The sequence below is a fragment of the Papio anubis genome, chromosome 9 (assembly GCF_008728515.1).
Source record: "Papio anubis isolate 15944 chromosome 9, Panubis1.0, whole genome shotgun sequence".
Lineage (NCBI taxonomy): Eukaryota > Metazoa > Chordata > Mammalia > Primates > Cercopithecidae > Papio > Papio anubis.
This window is the reverse complement of record NC_044984.1, coordinates 100,507,907-100,527,514: the sequence shown is the minus strand read 5'-3', so window position 1 is coordinate 100,527,514 and position 19,608 is coordinate 100,507,907. Positions and strand designations below refer to the sequence as shown.

The 19,608-nt window shown below is 39.8% G+C and overlaps 1 pseudogene; it reads right to left on the bottom strand.

Annotated features, from left to right (window-relative positions):
• Nucleotides 1–8,189: 8,189 nt before the first annotated feature.
• On the bottom strand, nt 8,190–14,775 carry LOC101025896 (annotated as a pseudogene).
• Nucleotides 14,776–19,608: the final 4,833 nt, after the last annotated feature.

Genomic DNA, 19,608 nt, shown 5'->3' with positions numbered 1-19,608 from the left:
GCAACGACCCTGTTTCCAAATAAGGTGGCATTTTGAGATACTGGGGGTTAGGACTTCCACATATGAATTTTTAGGGAGGCACAAATACAACCCAGAATAACCTCATAGTGGAGGCTGCACTGCCCCGATGACCTTTCAGGGCCGAAGGCCTTATTCCCACAGCTGCCAGCTCTCAGCTATCAGCCCTCCTGAGAATGGCTCTCAGCTAAAGGGAGTCTTCCAGTCCAAGGTCACACCCCTTCCCAGGGACAGCGGTATCCAGTGACTAGTCTCTCTCTGTGTGTATCAAGACCCTGCTCTGTTATCTCAATTTGGACAACTCTGAAAGGCCACCACAGCTTCAGGCTCCCCTGGGCCTGGCTGAGGCCTTGGTTGTGACTATATCACAGCCCAACTCCTCCCTCTGCTGCTTAGTCCAGCTTTGTACCTCTTCCCACAGGTGTTCATCCTGAGAGGCGCCTTCAATGAGCTTCCTGCATGTGGAGCTCCATCCTGAAGTCGGCTTCCTGGGAAGCCCGCACCGCAACATACCCTAATGATCCCAGAACGGTGAAAAATTCTATGTCCCTGATCCCAGGGAGCTGCCATATTAGCCCTGTACTGTTTACACCCAGCCTGTGATGTGAGAAGAAAAGACACTTCTTCATCAACTGTTGGTGTTTTCAGTCTGTTGTTTCAGCAGAGTCTATATCCTAAGTACTTGCTGGAGGCTGCAGGGAGGGATTAACACAGAGAAGGTGGTTGTACCCAGTGAGCTCTGATGGTCTTTCTAGTCTGGATTTTCCAGGATTCCCAGATTCCGTGAACATAGCATAGTGGGCAGCGATCCCCAAATCTGTCTGTGCATCACTAAAAAAATACTTGTTTGGGAGTTTATCCCAGACCTCCAAAATCTCTATGGCCACACCCAGATGGTCATGATGCAGCCAGCTGGGCAGCCTCTATGAGTGGGATTTGGGAGGCACTGGTGTGTGAGAAACTCAGTGAATTTTGATTGGGAAACTTAGTTTCAGCTCTGAATGTATCTCTTCCTAGCTCTGCTATCTTTCTGAGTTTCAATTTCCTCATGCCTAAAATAGGACTAAGTTATTTGAAAGTCCTGTGCTCTGCCTCCTATAGAAAGTTGCATGAAGCCAAATTGAGCCCAGATGAGGGGTTCTGAAGGGTCAGGAGAGCTGTCTAAATACATGAGGTGCTATTATCATTATTGGTATTGACGTTAAAAGGCTGTTTTGGTCACAGGTTGTGCGAACAAATACTTGACAGATGGTGCTTCCAGAGCGCTCCCAGGGGCCTTGTTACTGCGGGATTTTCCACTGAATGCAGTCCTCTTTCAAAGTTTTTGTTTTGTCTTGAAACCAGAGAGCCAGTGAGAAGCCTTGGTTAATCCCGGATGTGGCCTGAGCAATTCAACTAGCGGAGCATGGGGCAAGCCTTTTATCTAGGCCTCAACCTTTGGTTGACCTGGGAAGAGAAATGCTCAGTCCCGAAGACAGCTGTCCACAGTTGACCAAATGTGAGCTGCAGGCTTATTGTAGTTCCCAGAAGTCTCTGGACTGAGCTGAGCCACTTTCTCTGCCTTGTCTAGATATGCTTTGTTTTGGGCAGGTGTGGAGGCGGGAGAGGGAGGGGGAGGGGGATCATAGCATATTGCAGTTATAGGGACCTTAGAGCCATCTAATCCAACTAATCTTCACGTTGCTAATCATGACACAAAGCCCAGAGAAGCTTAGTATCCTGCCTAATAGCATGCGGAAAATTAGAAGACAGCTAGGAACAGAACACAGGACTCCTAACCTCTAGGCCTGGGGCTGTTTACCCACCCACAGAGGCTGTTTACTGCAGCTACCTGAGGGCCTCAGCTGAGCGGGGGAGTGGGGGAAGGACTGGACCCAATTTCACATCTCAGCGACTGGTTCTCCCTCTGGTGTGGCAGGGCCCTGTCAGAGGTGACTCTCCACAAAAGCAGCCACAGTGACCTGGCTGACCCTGGCTAACCCGCTTTCAAATGCAACGGAAAGTTGATGAGGGTCTGATTTCTGCCTCCAGGACTGCCCCGACCACTGCCTGAAATTCCTCCATTAACACCCCTCTTTGGGGATGCCTCTCTAGGATTTCACTATTTAGAATGTGCTTACCCCTGGGAGCAGTGACACTTTTGACACTTTTCCATCCGCTCTGCCTGAGCAGATCCTGAGAGAATCAAGCAGAAAGCATTTGGGGGTGTGGTGGGTTGGGGTGACAGGAGAGGGTGTAGAAGCGAGGACTTGGGTTGTGGAGAACAAACTTTTCTACCCATACTCTGGTGACAGCCTGACGGCTCTGTGGGCCTGGCCCCTGCCCGGACGAGGGGTCATGTGCCCTTCTCACCTGATGGTCTTGACCTGACTTCTAACTTCACCGAGGCAGCCTGGGAAATCCAGGCTCTCCTCGGAATTTCATCTGCCTTTGACTCCGCTCACAGAGTTGAGGTAAGGGTTTTGGGGGACACCGCACCTGGGAGCAGGAGGTGCTGGGAACAGAGGCCCAGGCAGAGGGCCAGGTCTCCTTCCGGTCATTTCTGGGGCATAGAAGGCCTCTTGAGGGTTTTTGCTTAAGGCTTCAAGTTGGCCTTGGCCAGAGTGCACAGTTGGTGCTTAGCGGCTATGATGGCCATGAGAGGGTTTGGGGAGGGAGTCTTTGCAAAGTCAGGGAAAGCCCTCCTCATTCTTGTGTGATTTCAGGGGAAAAGAGGAGCACTACCTGACCCCTAAATTTGCTCCCTCTGTTGACTCTGCCTTCTCACAAAGGGATTTCTTTGAAAAAATAGGGTCTGACAAAAAATAGCCATCTTCCCATCCTAATGGTGGAGTAGCGCTCCACCGCTGCCTCCTCACCCACTCCTCCAGGGAAAGGAAGACTGTTGTCTATTCATTTATCCCTGCCCTGCCAGTCCATTCTCTGTTAAAGGCTGTTCTAAGTCTGAACCTCTTGAGAGTGTGAAGAGCTGGTGGGGCAGATCCAAGAGAAGAAAAGGGAGCATCGCGGAGGCCTGGGCAGGGTTCAGGAGCAAACAACCGTGACGCCCTGAGACTACCCACAGCTGGAAGACTTACCTCTCCTGGGAATGCAAGGAGATTCGGAGAGGCTGTGGCCATGGAAAGGGCTACAGGGTAAGATCCACGGCCACAGGAGGACACAGAAACTGCACTTCTCACCCTCCAGTCTTTGCCAGTGCTTCCCATGGACTGTGCCCAACAGAAAGCCAGAGGTGAGGGGAGCCCAGGAGATGCACTCCCCAGGGCTCAGCCTTCCAAGACCAGAGAAAGAACAGAGAATGGATTGGCGGGACAGGGATAAATGAATAGACAACAGAGTCTTCCTTTCCCTGGAGGAGTGGGTGAGGAGGCAGTGGTGGAGCGCTACTTCCCCATTAGGAGTGGGAGACAGGCCAGGTGCGGTGGCTCACGCTTGTAATCCCAGCACTTTGGGAGGTGGAGGCGGGCGGAACACGAGGTTAAGAGATTGAGACTGTCCTGGCCAACAGGGTGAAACCCTGTCTCTACTAAAAATACAATAATTAGCCAGGCGTGGTGGCACGTGCCTGTAGTCCCAGCGGCTCTGGAGGCTGAGGCAGGAGAATCACTTGAACCTGGGAGGCGGAGGTTGCAGTAAGCCGAGATCGCACCACTACACTCCAACCCAGCAACAGAGCGAGACTCCATCTCAAAAAATAAAAAAAAATAAAAATAAATAAGGAGTGGGAGACAGAGGCCAATTATGGCGCTACTCCACAGGTACAGAAAGCCCCTTTATCTGTGGGTTTGCTTTCCACGGTTTCACTTACATCAACCACAGTTCCAGAAATAAATGATTCATGTTTGACATATGGTCAGAAGGTCAATAGCAGTCTAATGCCACGTCACGATGCCTTTGTCATTCACCTTACTTCATCTTATCATGTAGGCATTTTATCATCAGATGTCTTCACGAGAAGGGTGAGTGCAGAACAAGAAGGTATTTTGAGGGAGAGGAGAGACACACCACATTCACATAACCCTTATTGTAGTATATTTTACAATTGTTCAATTTTATTTTTAGTTATCGTGGTTAAGCTCTTAACTGGGCCTAATTTATAAGTTAAACTTCATCATAGGTGTGTATACACAGGAAAAAACGTAGTACTGTGTATATAGAGTTTGGCACCATCCACAGGAATGTATTCCCCACATATAAGAAAGACTGTAAATAAAAGGAGTGAATAAAAAGCCCTATCTATCTATCTATCTATCTATCTATCTATCTATCTATCTATCTATCATCTATCTATCTATCTATCTATCATCTATCTATCTATCTATCATCTATCTATCTATCTATCTATCTATCTATCTTAATCTATCTCTATCGTGTATATCTGTCTACAAATTCTAGAAGAAAATCAGACGCCATCTAGAATAGCAGCTAAGTGCAGGCTTTAGAACCAGGTCACTGAGTGCTGGCTGGGTCACTCACCAGCTGTGTGAGTTTGAGCTGTTACTTTACCTCTCTGAGGCTCCGTTCCCTCATTTTGCAGTGGTAGCAATGGTGGCTGGGAGAGTCAGATGACTGAGTATGTGCAAGGTGTTTAGAACAGTTCCTGGCACGTGGTAGGCAGCTATGTCAACAATTCTTTTTTTATTTGTTTGCTAAAAAAATTTTCTTAATGTGAATGAAGACATTGTCAACTTACATATATCATTTTTATTTGGAGTATTTTTTCACCTTACAGTGGTCCTGAGAAATTAAAAAATGCATTAACTTTAACTCTATACATAACACAACTTAATATTAAGGTTGGATTGGAAATTTCCCACATTTAGATATTTCCCTGAAAATCAAAAGACAACTTATCAGTTTTACATAGAAAAATCTTAATAAGTATTTAACTTTTTAATAAGTTAAAAGATTAAGACTGGCAAATAATCACAAATGTCAGAGAATTAAAGCAGCATTTTTTCCATAGGAATATATAAAATAAATATCACCTATACTTACTCAATATTCACAAAATTAAAGATAAATTTTTGTTGATGGAAGATGTTTTAAATACTTTGATATGTGGAAAACTTCATTATCTTTAAAAATCAGGTTCAAATGCTTTTAAGTTTGATGCATGATAGCATTTTCTAAATAATTCTCATTACTCTTCTGTCCCTGAAGACATAGCTTTTCCCCCCATCTATTGATTGGATAAGGATTTTGATAGTTTCTGTACTCTTTTTCAATTAACCATTAAGAGGTTAAAAGAAACCAAAGGCTTTATTTGGGGGAATAGTGGACGTTTTAATTGGCTCGTTGGAAAGAAGCCTTTCCTTTTTTCCTAAGGTTTTGTTTAATTTTGTTTTTTCTTCCTTTCATTTTTTAAAAATCAAGAATGACAGGAATGAAAATTCAAACAATTTGATCCAGAATTATGCTAAAATTAAATTCAACAGCTGGATGAATTTTCTACTACAGTATAGAGGTTGAACACCATTAGGAATGTGGTAAAAAACTATGGCAGGGAAGGTGGAATTCAACCACAAATTCTGAGTGGATAGAGAAATAAACAGAAAAATTACTGTAGTTAAAATGTTGCAGTTAAATGTACTGTTAGCAATGTCCTATTACCAACATTAGAATCATATGTTTCATCACTGTCTGGTTGCTAAGATGGTTCTGTGAGCAGGTGGTTCATCTCTGACACAGCTAAGTTTCAGAAAAATCGATGTGTTATATCTGGTTTAGATCAATGAACACTAAGTATGCATACCAGTCAGCTATAGTTTCAATGACACAATGGAAACATTAGGTAGTATAGCTTTAGGACAAGGTCACATACTTATTTAAATAGCAGCCATTTAATATCACGCTCTGTGATGTTTAGCTATGCAATTCACCCACAACAGCTTTTAAAATTATGTTAAACTATGGGATGAGAGGGGGACACGTTGTTTTGGTCAGAGAAGGAAATACTAAAAATGTCGTAAAAGGCATTTCAAATATGATGACATACTACCTAAATACCATGCATATCTTTTTCAAATTAAAAGAGAAAACTTTTTACAAATTCTGTTTCTTAAAAATAAAGGACTGTGTGTGTGTGTTTTTAACTTAGAAACTAGTTTCATTTGCTCCACACTGAAATGAAACTTCAATGGCAAGCAGCAAATAATGTAGAATAGTCAGTGAAAGTATCTCTGTTAGGAGCGTATGAAAACTAAGGAGTACGTTGGGCACAGTGGCTCATGCTTGTAATCTCAGCACTTTGGGAGACTGAGGCAGGTGGATCCCTTGAGGTCAGGAGTTTGAGACCATCCTGGCCAACATGGCGAAACCCTGTCTCTACTAAAAATACAAAAATTAGCCTGTTGTGGTGGTGCACACCTGTAATCCCAGCTACTTGGGAGGCTGAGGCAGGAGAATCGCTTGAACCCGGGAAGCAGAGGTTGCAGTGAGCTGGGATCATGCCATTGCACCCTGGCCTGGGCAACAAGCGGGAAATTCCATCTCAAAAAACAAAACAAAACCAAAACCCAAAAAACCAAGGGGTAACAACTCATAGAGAAATAATAATGGGCAAAAAACAAGAGGAGGCAGCTTGACAGTTCTAATATAGAACTTGTATGAGCACTTCCTTTAAAGTATACTAAATAAAGAATAGCAATATCAATTAGTTATCCAAGGAGATAGAAGACATTCTGAGGCAGCATTCTCAGTTACTTCATTTTTCAGAAATAGAAGTTTCACCCATCAACGTCTAATTAAGAGTTCTAGTCTTCCAAATATATTAGAAAGTACAGTTAATCACAGCAAAACTTGCAAGCAACCAAAAATAGTTCTGGCCTGAGCCAGGCCTATTTACATATTTGAATTTGTCTCATTTTCACCTTTCTTTGTTATATAAATGTTTCTATTTTAAAGGCATATAGAAATTTACAAAATTTGCAAGAAATGTCTTTTTAAAAATGTACAACTTCAACAACTAATAAAAATATGAATATCCAGATACAGTTAGGTTTCAAGTTAGGATTTTTTATGATGGGTTTATAAAAAATTGAGGAAATACTCTCTTCAGTTTCAGACATCTGGGTACTAGTGCTATCAAAGGAATTTCACTGCCCTCCGTCGCTACTGTGATGAGAACAGTTAGGTCTCGGATTGCTATACCTCATATATCAGGAAGTGGCATGTTCAGTGATATTGCTAATTATACTTATGTAGATGCAGCTGTATGGTTTAACACTTATATGAAAGTTGTATGAATTTGTGTAAAGAAACGTGTTTTAAGATGATGTCTTTAAAAGATATCGTAGCTGTTAAAACTAAGTGATATATCTGCACTACATATCCAACAATAAAAAGGAAAAAACTAGTGATACATCCAAAAACTTGGATGGATCTCAAGGGAGTTACGCTGAGTGAAAAAACGCCGGTCTCAAGAGGTTACATACTGATTTCATTTATATAACATTCTTGAAATAACAAAATGACTGAGATGGAGAACAGTTAGTGATTGTCAGGGATTCAGGAAAGGGATCAGGAGGTGGCTACGATTATGAGAGGGTGACACGGGATGCTTGTGATGGAAGTGTTCTGTATCTTGACTGTGGTGGTAGTCACATGAATCTACAGCCAGGGCTGGGCACGGTGACTCATGCCTGTAATCCCAGCACATTGGGAGGCCGAGGTTGGAGGATCACTTGAGCCTGGTAATTCAACACCAGCCTGGCAACATAGTGAGACCCCATCTCTATTTAAAACAACAACAACAAAAGAATTTACACACATGATGACATTGCACAGGACCAAATACATACTTCATCTCAGGGCACCGATGACCTTCCGGGGACCATCTTGTTGGCCTATTACCACAAAGTCCTCTAAAGATGATCACTATATGCTTCAGATCAACTTTCCACACTATGCGGAGAAGCCACTACTAGTATTTTTTTTATTCTTCATTAAAAAAAAAAAAACTCTCTTGACAAACCACAATCTCCAGCTTAAATGGGCTTGGAAATCACAGAAGGAAATAGAAAGCTAACATATAGCTACTAGTATTTTTGTCTGTCTGTATTTTTGTAAATTAAGATGAAAGATAAATCAAATGTTCCTAGCTTAAATTAGGTCAAATCAGAAGGAATAAATCAGATGATATAGCAAACACTTCCTCTTGACACCTGCAATTTCTAAAAGCATTAGGAATATTTTTATTAAATTCAGAGGAAGCATTAACTACAAATAAATACGTGACGTTTTTTAAAAGGCCACTTGGTGATAAAGTACATATCTATAGTGTTCATGGTTTCTTTAAAGTGCTAGACTGTCTCTGGCTTGAGAATCTTCTGTTGTTTCACAAGGTCTTTCAACACAGCTCCAGCGTTGTTGTCAGGTAACACTACCAAAGGTGTGAATGTGGGCCAAATATCTAAGATGGGTTTCAAAAGAAGATGCTGGGGCCCACCAGGTCCAAGTCCAGCTGGGTTAGTAAGAGGTACACCCGCTGAGTGAGGACCCAAAAACGGATTTACATCTCGTCTTTTACCCGACCTGGATTCTGCTGTATCTTTAAAACTTTCTGGGGCATTTGTATCTAGTTTTCTCCTTCCTGGTGAATCTAGAGGTTTCATATCCTGAACAGAAAGCTTTGGTGGTGGAACAGATGAATGAGATTCTGTTTCTGGAAATTTAAGAAAAAGTTCTGAAAAAGAACTATTAAGCACAGATTGCTGATTTGGTCTCAAAGGTGTGTTGGGAACACTTTTTGATCCTCCTTCAAGCCACCCAAGTCATCCATCTGGTAACACTACCCTGATCGTCATGAAACAACTGCTCCATCTCCTCCGTTCTGACACCCAGGATGCTTCCCATCAACCAGAACATGTCAAGACGCTGATTTTTTGGTGTGTGGAAATGACTGATGAAGAGGTTTCTCATTAGGACTTTGTCCACTTTTCCTTCTAAGCTGTTTGCTAAGTTCATCAATTTCTTTTGTACATCATCCAGCATTTCTTATCAGAACTCATTTTGTTTTTTAAGTCCTTCAATTTGTTCTTCTTTTGGATCTGACTGTTCTGTAAGTCTTGATGCTGAATTCAATGCAGCATTTGCTTCATCCAAACCTTCCTGTGATGATATCACTTTTCCTTCCAGATTTTCTGCCTTTTTCTTCCATTCAGCTATAAGCTGTTTTTGCTTTCTGAGTTCAACAGAATACATAGCTTTTTCCTCTTGCTGGAAATGCTGTAGTACCATCTGCAGGTTGGCCAGTGACAGAGCATACTGCTTTACTTGTTCCTGAGAGGCAGAAAGCAGCAGCGCAGTTTCATCCCTTTGCTTGGAGATTACATTCAATTGTTCTTGCAATGACTGTACCTACACATTGGCTTGATGACTTGCATTTTCCATTGCATTAGAGGACGAAACCGGCTTCTCCTCCAAGACTGTGACTTTCTTTCTTAGTTTAGCCTATCTTCTGTGGCCAAAGCTTCATGGGTATGAGAATCTTCTGATTTTAAAAGATGATTACGCAATGTCTCTAGCTCCTGGTTTGACTGAAATTCTTGGTCACGTAAACGTTGAACCTTTCTCTGTAGGGCAGTGTTTTCCCTTTGTTTTGGTTTCAGGGCCAACATGACTTGGTCTCTCCTGTTGAAACACAACTGTCTTCTCCTGCACTGATTTAACTGCATTTAAAAGCTGATTTAACTCCCAGTCTTGCTCTGTTCTTTTTCTTTCAGTAACTGTTCAAAAGCAAGAGCCTTCTCCTTCACTGAGTGGCTCTCAAACTCTTTTTCTCGCAGTATCTAGAAAACTTCATGTTAGTCTCTTGTAACGCTTGATATTCTGTTTCCTTTTCCCTGGAAGTTTCTACTATTTTTTCATTTTCTCCTTTTAGTTTGCCAATGTCCATCTCTATAATTAATATTCTCTCCTTCAGGTTTGTTACTGCCTGCCTCAAAAGTTCATTTTCATTTACTTTGTTAGTGAAATGTTCATTGGAAGAAAGTAATTGATCACTTTTGGCTTTGAGGTCTTTTTCCTTAAGCAACTTTTGCAAAACATCTTGTTTCTCCTTTAGCTGCTTAATTTCTGAATTGGTTTGTTTGTGTTCTTTTCTTTCTAGCTCTGAGGTGGCAGCAATCGAATCAGACAATCTGTGATTATTTTCCTGGAGAGTTCCAATCATTGCATCTTTTTCCTGTAGTGATTTTCTTTGCTCTTCTACCTCTTGCTGAAGCAATTCAGAAGATTCACTCAACACATCAGACTTACTTGCTCTAAGAGACTCTGCTGACTGGGGAGTAAGCAATGACGCAGAAGACAGCTAAGGTGAAATAATATCAAGTTTTCCTAAAAGAAGATCCTTGGTATTGGAAAGCTGCCCAGTGCCGTACTGAACTTGTGTGAATTCCTGCCCCAGATTTTTGAATTTGGTTTCATTCTGCTCATAACTTTGAATCGGGCCAGTATAGTTCATTTGTAATTTAGAATTATTATTGCTGTCAACCAAAACCTGTGCCTGAAGTTGGTGAAGCTCTTCCTGAAACTGGGCTGACTCGTATTGTATATTTTGTACTGTGCTGTTTCTACTCTTCCTTTTTTTTTTTAACTTGCTGTTTTAACTTGTCACATTCTTGTAGAAGTCCCTCAAACTGATTACGATTAACACCTCCAGCCTCGTTACCAGTGCTGGATGTCTGTAAAAACCGCCAATAAAGTCTGACATTTCTGACTTAGTGTATATATTTCGATGTCTTTTTCTCGAATGATACATGATAAATTCTGAGCAGTTTCTCTAAACGTATCTTGGTCACTACTTTCAAATCTAGTGGACAATTTTTTATTTTCATCTTGCAGTTTGATGAGAGCTGCTTCTTTGGCAGCAACTATATCCATCATTTTGTGATATTCTGTTTTTAGATGGCTATTTTCCCTAGTCTTCTCATTCAAAACAGCTAATACCTATTCTCTTTCCATAGCATAGGCCTGCAGTTGCTGTTGAAGATAAATAACATCTTCGGTATAGGAAGTTGAAGAAATTCTAGCATGAAGAGCTTGTATCTCCAAATCTTTCTGCTGAATAATCTCAGTTAGTTTACCAACTTCATCTTTGGACAACTGATCAATCTGTTTAGTTGAAGATAAATTCTTTACATTTAGAAGTTTAATCTCTAGTTCTCTCTCTTTTATTCCTTTCACTGATCTTATCTAAAGCTTTCTGGACAAATGGATACTGATCATAAAGAAACTAAGGACATTTTGTTATCTAGTTTAGAAGAGCAGAAGCAATTGACACAACTTTTAAATGATAAATTTTTATTGAAAACTTAAAGATATATTCTTATCTTTAAGTTTTAATTTGGCAGAAAATCTGGAAGGAAAAGTGGTATCATCACAGGACGGTTTGGATGAAGCAAATGCTGCATTGAATTCAGCATCAAGACTTACAGAACAGTTAGATCCAAAAGAAGAACAAATTGAAGAACTTAAAAAACAAAATGAGTTCTGATAAGAAGTGCTGGATGATGTACATGATTTAAATTATCTTTAACTTAAAGACATATGCTTATCTAAAGCTTTCTGGACAAATGAATACTGATCATAAAGAAACTAAGGACATTTTGTCATCTAGTTTACAGATAAATCATGCTTTTCACTTCCATTTTCTATTTTAAGGCCCTGAACTTTTGTTTCTTGAAAAATATCAGAGTTATCTGTTTGAATGTCTTGTCTTTCTTCATGGAACTGGATTTTGATTTGATTGTTTTTTGCAAACTCTTAATTTCCTCATCTGTCTCTAAAAAGATCTGGGTGTGTGTGGTGTTCATTTGCTCATGCTGGTATGTAAACTCATTCATTTCCTTCTTCTGCTCTTGTAAAGACTGAAGTAGTTGCATCTTACTCTAGTTTTGATCTTCAATTATCTTTTGATGATGTTTAATTGCCTCTTCAAGATGATCCTTGATTATGATCAGTTGAGATACCTCAGATTCTAGTTCAGTAATACTATCAAGGGTTTTAGGATCAGTCACAGGTGTGGTTCAACTCTGCTGTTCCCTGAGTCATTCCAGTTCTTCTTGCAGACGATTATTTTCTTCTTTCATGGATCCAAGACTTCTGTCCTTTTCCTATATGGTCTGCCTTAAAATTTCATTTTTTCTTAAGGCCTGAGAATATTTATCCAATTGCTCCTGCAGCTTTGAACTTCTTTAAGTTTTTCAATAAAAATTTATCATTTAAAAGTTGTGTCAATTGCTTCTGCTCTTCTAAACTAGATGACAAAATATCCTTAGTTTCTTTATGATCAGTATCCATTTGTCCAATATTCTGTTTGGGTTCTGCTATTTCAATGTCTTTCTTTTGATTGAGTTTAATTAAATGCTCATGTTCCAGCTGTAAGGCAGAGGTATTCAAATTACGTGCATTTGACAGTTCTTCAGTGGTTTTCTCTCATGTGTTTACTTCTTCCAACAGCCTCTTTACAGCCCGACACAATTCTGCTTCTTTCCCTCCTTCTTCCATTTTTAGAGTTTCCACACTCGTGGTTTTTTCCCAGAGAAAGCTGATTGTTAGGAGCAATAGATTCTTCCCAAGTGATGCCTCACATCTTCACATGCTGAAACTAACTTTTCATTTTCCATTTTGACATCAAAAACAACTGTCTTTAAATTTTCATTGAGCTGTTCTAATTCTGAAAGACTTTGCTTTAAGTTTCTGACTTTGGCTTCTCTTTCTTTAAGTAAGTTGTCCTTAAAATTACTACTAGAGTCTTGATTTAGAGACTGAGTTAACTCATTCCTGACTCTAGAAAGCTCCTCCTCATTTTATCTAATATGCTCCTTAAGTTCCAAATTCTCCTTCTGGATGCTTACAATTTTTTTTTGTGTGTGATTTGTTTAGCTTATCTACTAAAACTTCTACTTTGTCCTCAAGTTTCTGGTTGGTTAAATGTAAATCATTTAGGGCCACCTCACTTTGAATTAACTTTTCTTTCTGTACATCCAACTCTTTAGGAATGTCCATTTTATCATCTTCAAGTTGATGAACTCTCTTTTTTTCATCATTTAGATCTTGTTTCAGTTTACTGATGGTGCTATCTCCTTCATTTCGTTGTTTTGATAGCTGATTTTTTATCAAAATCATGTGCTTTGTAGTTTCTTGATTTTCTCTGTCCAATTCTTCTATCTCAGCTATCACTAATACTTTTCACTAATACTCTAATTGAGTTCTTGTTCCTTTGCCTCCAAATTAAGTCTTAAGTCATTTAATTCTGAATGCAAACTTATGCCTCTTGTAGCTGTACTTTTAATTGCTTCATATTCATTGTTGGATTTTAAAAGTGATATCTGAAGTTCTTCCTTTTCTTGACTCAGTAATGACTTCTCTTTTTCTAAAACTTCGATATACATTTTAAGTTTCAGATTGTCTTCAGCAAGACTGTTATCCTGGTTTAAACTACTCAATCTCATTATTTCATTTTTGGCATCAGACAGTGCTTGTTGTACTCTGAACACTTCTTCCACTGAGGAACACTGTGCAATAATTCTTTACTTTTCTATCACAGTATCACTTTGCTTCATAGCATAAGACTGCAATTTACTACACTCCAATTTCAAGTTTTCACATTCTTCCATTATTTATCTCTTTTCCACATTTAGCTGTTCTTATTCTCTCCTCAAAATAACTCTACCATTTTCTGCAGAAGATATTTTTTTGTTTATATCTTTTATTTTATCCTCAAGCTCCTCAATTTTTTTTGGTAGACTCCACTTTTTCTGTTTGTAGAAGTCGGATAGTTTTTGCATCTCATAGATTTTAGAGTGATCAATTTCTGTAACTCCAGAGCCACCTTGTTGTAACAGATTTTTGAGTTCTTCAATTCGTTCTTCATAGTCACTTAATTCTTCTCGATGTCGTCGACTTATTTCTGTTGGTGTGCTTTGTGCAGTACTGATATTTCATGTTGATGGTCATCAATTTCCTGACTTCGGTTCTGTTTCAGTTCCTTAATGATATTTCGTAGTTTGCATGTTTCACTTTGGGCAGAGCTATGTGTTCCTTGTGCTTTCAAAGTCTAAGCAATGTGCCTCCAATAGCCAACTTTAGACTAAAGCCTTGAAACTTCATTTGAGAGTCGGTTTATTTCTCGTTGGAACAAAATTATATCAACAAAGTCCACGTCATCGTCATGGAAAGCTGAAGAATGATAACTAATCACATAAAAGAATGAAGCTGCAGTGGTTGCTGGTACATCGCCAACTCCCGAAGGTACTGACTGAGTAGATGACGGCAGTTTCAGCAACTGATCCCGGAGCACAATCTGTCTGGCTTTAAGATGGCTGATTTCTACCTCTTTTTGTTGAAGTTGATTTCCGCAACTTGTAGAATTCTGGTTTAATTTGAAGCTCTGATGCTTCATATTTCACTTCCAGATCAGTAAAAAGTTTCTTAAGCCTTTCATTCTTTTGATCTCAAGATTGAATGAATGGCTTCAATTTCCTTTGTCCTAGAATCAGGTAATTCTACTTCCACTTCCTCCCAGTCCTCCATCAGCATAACCTTTCTAAAGTTTGAAATCTGGCCAGTGAGGGAAGCCAGGCTGTCCTCGACTTGACCCAGAGACTGGCCCCAGCCGAGCCGAGGCTCCCAAGCCAGGACGACATCGCGGTGACTTTAGTGAACGACCTGGCCCACTCGGAGAAGAAAGGTTTAGTGCTGTGGGACGATCTGACCAAATATCCTTGAACGCCTGCCTTCGTGAGACTAGTCCAAAACACTCAGGATTCGATAACACAAGGCAGGGTTCCTAGGCAACGCCGGCTCCGAGTTCTGCTTAGAACCGCAGAGGCCTGGCCTGAGACTTGACCAGGTGCCCGCCTCTAGTGACACAGTCACCCACGCAGGGTTTCTGCTCATTCCCACGAATTCCCGCTGTCCAGATTGGGTCACTTCTTCCTCTGCTCTAGTGCGTTTCCCCAGTTCCGTGGGCAATGCCTGCCAACTCGACACCGGCCGCCATGACACTCGCCAACAATTCTTCCTTTTTTTAAAATTTTACTTTAAGTTCTGGGATACACGTGCAGAACATGCAGGCTTGTTACATAGGTTTGCATGTGCCATGGTGGTTTGCTGCACCCATCAGCTTGTCATCTATGTTTTCAGCCCAGCATACATTAGGTATTTGTCCTAATGCTCTCCCTCCCCTTCCCCTAACTCCCCAACAGGCCCTGGTGTGTGATGATCCCCTCCCTGTGTCCATGTGTTCTCATTGTTCAACTTCCACTTATGAGTCAGGACATGCGCTGTTTGGTTTTCTGTTCCTGTGTTAATTTGCTGAGAATGATGGTTTCCAGCTTCATTTATGTCCCTGCAAAGGACATAAACTCATCTTTTTTTTATGGCTGCATGGTATTCCATGGTGTATATGTGTCACATTTTCTTTATCCAGTCTATCACTGATGGGCATTTGGGGTGGTTCCAAGTCTTTGCTATTGTGAACAGTGCTGCAGTATGTGTACATGTGTCTTTATAGTGAAATGATTTATAATCCTTTGGGTATATACCCAGTAATGGGATTGCTGGTTCAAATGGTATTTCTGGTTCTAGATCCTTGAGGAATCACCACACTGTCCTCCACAATGATTGAACTAATTTACACTCCCACCAACAGTGTAAAAGAATTCCTATTTCTCCATACTGTCTCCAGCATCTGTTGTTTCCTGACTTTTTAATGATCACCATTCTCACTGACTGAGATGGTATCTCATTTTGGGTTTGATTTACATTTCTCTAATGACCAGCAATGATGAGCATTTTTTAATATTTTTGTTGGCCACATAAATGTCTTTTTTTGAGAAGTGTTTGTTCATATCCTTCCTCCACCTTTTGATGGGGTTGTTGTTTTCTTGTAAATTTGTTTAAGTTTCTTATAGATTCTGGATATTAGAACTTTGTCAGATGGATAGATTGCAAAAATGTTCTCCCATTCTATAGGTTGCCTATTCACTCTGATGATAGTTTCTCTTGCTGTGTAGAAGCTCTTTAGTTTGATTAGATCCCATTTGTCAATTTTGGTTTTTGTTGCAATTGCTTTTGGTGTTTCAGTCATGAAGTGTTTGCTCATGCCTATGTCCTGAATGATATTGCCTAGCTTTTCTTCTAGAGTTTTTATGGTTTTAGGTTTTATGTTTAAGTCTTTAATCCATCATGAGTTATTTTTTGTATAAGGTGTAAGGAAGGGGTTCAGTTTCTGTTTTCTGCATATGGCTAGCCAGTTTTCCCAATACCATTTATTAAATAGGGAATCCTTTCCCCATTGCTTGTTTTTGTCAGGTTTGTCAAAGATCAGATCATTGTAGATCTGTGGTGTTATTTCTGAGGCCTCTATTCTGTTTCATTGGTCTATATATCTGATTTGATACCAGTCCCATGCTGTTTTGGTCACTGTAGCTTTGTAGTATAGTTTGAAGTCAGGTAGTGTGATGCCTTGAGCTTTGTTCTTTTTGCCTAGAATTGTCTTGGCTATATGGGCTCTTTTTTGGTTTTGTATGAAATTTAAAGTAGTTTTTTTCTAATTCTGTGAAGAAAGTAAATGGTAGCTTGATGGGAATAGCATTGAATCTATAAATTACTTTGGTTAGTATGACCATTTTCATGATATTAATTCCTCCTATCCATGAGCATAACATTTTTTTTTTCCATTTGTTTGTGTCCTCTCTTATTTCCTTGAGCAGTGGTTCATAGTTCTTCTTGAAGAGGTCATTCATGTCCCTTGTAAGTTATATTCCTAGGTATTTTATTCTCTTAGTAGCAATTATGAATGGGAGTTCACTCATGATTTGGCTCTCTGTTTGTCTTATTATTGGTGTATAGGAATGCTTTTGATTTTTCCACATTGATTTTGTATCCTGAGACTGCTGAAGTTGCTTCTCAGCTTAAGGAGTTTTGGGGCTGAGATGATGGGGTTTTCTAAATATACAATCATGTCATCTGCAAACAGAGACAATTTCACTTCTTTTCTTCCTATTTGAATATGGTTTATTTCTTTCTCTTGCCTGATTGCCCTGGCCAGAACTTCCAATACTATGTTGAATAGGAGTGGTGAGAGAGGACATCCTTGTCTTGTGCCGGTTTTCAAAAGGAATACTTCCAGCTTTTGCTAATTCAGTGTGATATTGGCTATGATTTTGCTATAAATATCTCTTATTATTTGAGATATGTTCCATCAACACCTAGTTTATTGAGAGTTTTTAGCATGAAGGGGTGTTGAATTTTATTGAAGGCGTTTTCTGGATCTATTGAGATAATCCTGTGGTTTTTGTCATTGGTTCCGTTTATGTGATGGATTACATTTATTGATTTGCGTATGTTGAACCAGGCTTGCATCCCAGGGATGAAGCCAACTTGATGATGGTGGATAAGCTTTTTGATGTGCTACTGGATTCGGTTTACCAGTATTTTATTGAGGATTTTCGCATTGGTGTTCATCAGGGATATTGGCCTGAAATTTTCTTTTTTTGTTGTGTCTCTGCCAGATTTTGGTATCAGGATGATGCCGGCCTCATAAAATGAGTTAGGGAGGAGTTCCTGTTTTTCTATTGCTTAGAATAGTTTCAAAAGGAATGGTACCAGCTCCTCTTTGTAACTCTGGTAGAATTCAGCTGTGAATCTGTCTGGTCCTGGGCTTTTTTTGGTTTGTAGGATATTAATTACTGCCTCAATTTCAGAACTTATGATCAGTCTATTCAGGGATTTGACTTCTTCCTGGTTTAGTCTTGGGAGGGCATATGTGTCCAGGAATTTATCCATTTCTTCTAGATTTTCTAGTTTATTTGTGTAGAGGTGTTTATAGTATTCTCTGATGGTAGTTCGTATTTCTGTGGGATCAGTGGTGATACACCCTTTATCATTTTCTATTGTCTCTATTTGATTCTTCTCTCTTTGCTTGTTTATTAGTCTGGCTAGTAATCTATTTTGTTAATCTTTTCAAACAAACAGCTCCTGGATTCATTGATTTTTTGAAGGGGTTTTCATGTCTCTATCTCCTTCAGTTTTGCTCTGGTATTAGTTCTTTCTTGTCTTCTGCTAGCTATTTGAATTTGTTTGCTCTTGCTTCTCCTGTTCTTTTAATTGTGATGTTAGGGTGCCAGTTTTAGATCTTTCCTACTTTCTGATGTGAGCATTTAGTGCATAAATTTCTCTCTTAACACTGCTTTAGCTGTGTCCTAGAGATTCTGGTATGTTGTCTCTTTGTTCTCATTGGTTTCAAAGAACTTCTTTATTTCTGCCTTAATTGCATTATTTACCCAGTAGTCATTCAGGAGCAGGTTGCTCATTTTTCATGTAGTTGCGCAGTTTTGAGTGACAGAGTTCTAATTTGATTGCACTGTGGTCTGAGAGACTGTTATGATATCTGTTCTTTTACATTTGCTGAGGAGTATTTTATTTCCAATTATGTGGTCAATTTTAGAATAAGTGCTATGTGGTGCTGAGAAGAATGTATGTTCTGTTGATTTGGGGTGGAGAGTTCTGTAGATGTCTGTTAGGTCTGCTTGGTCCAGAGCTGAGTTCAAGTCTTGAATGTCCTTGTTTATTTTCTGTCTCATTGATCTGTCTAACATTGACAGTGGGGTGTTGAAGTCTCCCACTATTGTTGCATGGGAGTCTAAGTCTCTTTGTAGGTCTCTAAGAACTTGTTTTATGAATCTATGTGCTCCTGCATTGGGAGCATATTTAGGATAGTTAGCTCTTCTTGTTGCATTTATGCCTTTACTGTTATGTAATGCACTTCTTTGTCTCTTTTGATCTTTGTTGGTTTAAAGTCTGTTTTATCAGAGAATAGGATTGCAACCCCTGCTTTTTTGTTGTTGTTGTTGTTCCTATTTGCTTGGTAAATATTCCTCCATCCCTTTATTTTGAGCCTATGTATGTCTTTGCATGTGAGTTGGGTCTCCTTAATACAGTACACCAATGGGGCTTGACTCTTGATCCAGCTTGCCAGCCTGTGTCTTTTAATTGGGGCATTTAGCCTATTTACATTTAAGGTTAATATTATTATGTGTGAATTTGATCCTGTCATCATGATGCTAGCTGGTTATTTTGCACATTAGTTGATGTAATTTCTTCATAATGTCATTGGTCTTTATATTTTGGTGTGTTTTTGCAGTTGCTGGTACTGATTTTTCCTTTCCATATTTAGTGCTTCCTTCATGAGCTCTTGTAAGGCAGGCCTGGTGGTGACAAAATCCCTCAAGATTTGCATTTCTGTAGAGGATTTTATTTCTCCTTGTCTTATGAACCTTAGTTTGACTGCATATGAAATTCTGTGTTGAAAATTCTTTTATTTAAGAATGTTGAATATTGGCCACACTCTCTTCTGGCTTGTAGGGTTTCTGCAGCGAGATCCACTGTTAGTCTGATGGGCTTCCCTTTGTAGGTAACCTGACCTTTCTCTCTGGCTGCTGTTAACTTTTTTTTCCTTCATTTCAACCTTGGAGAATCTGACAATTATGTGTCTTGGGATTGCTCTTCTTGAGGAGTATCTTAGTTGTGTTCTCTGTATTTCCTGAATTTAAATGTTGGCCTGTCTTGCTAGGTTGGAAA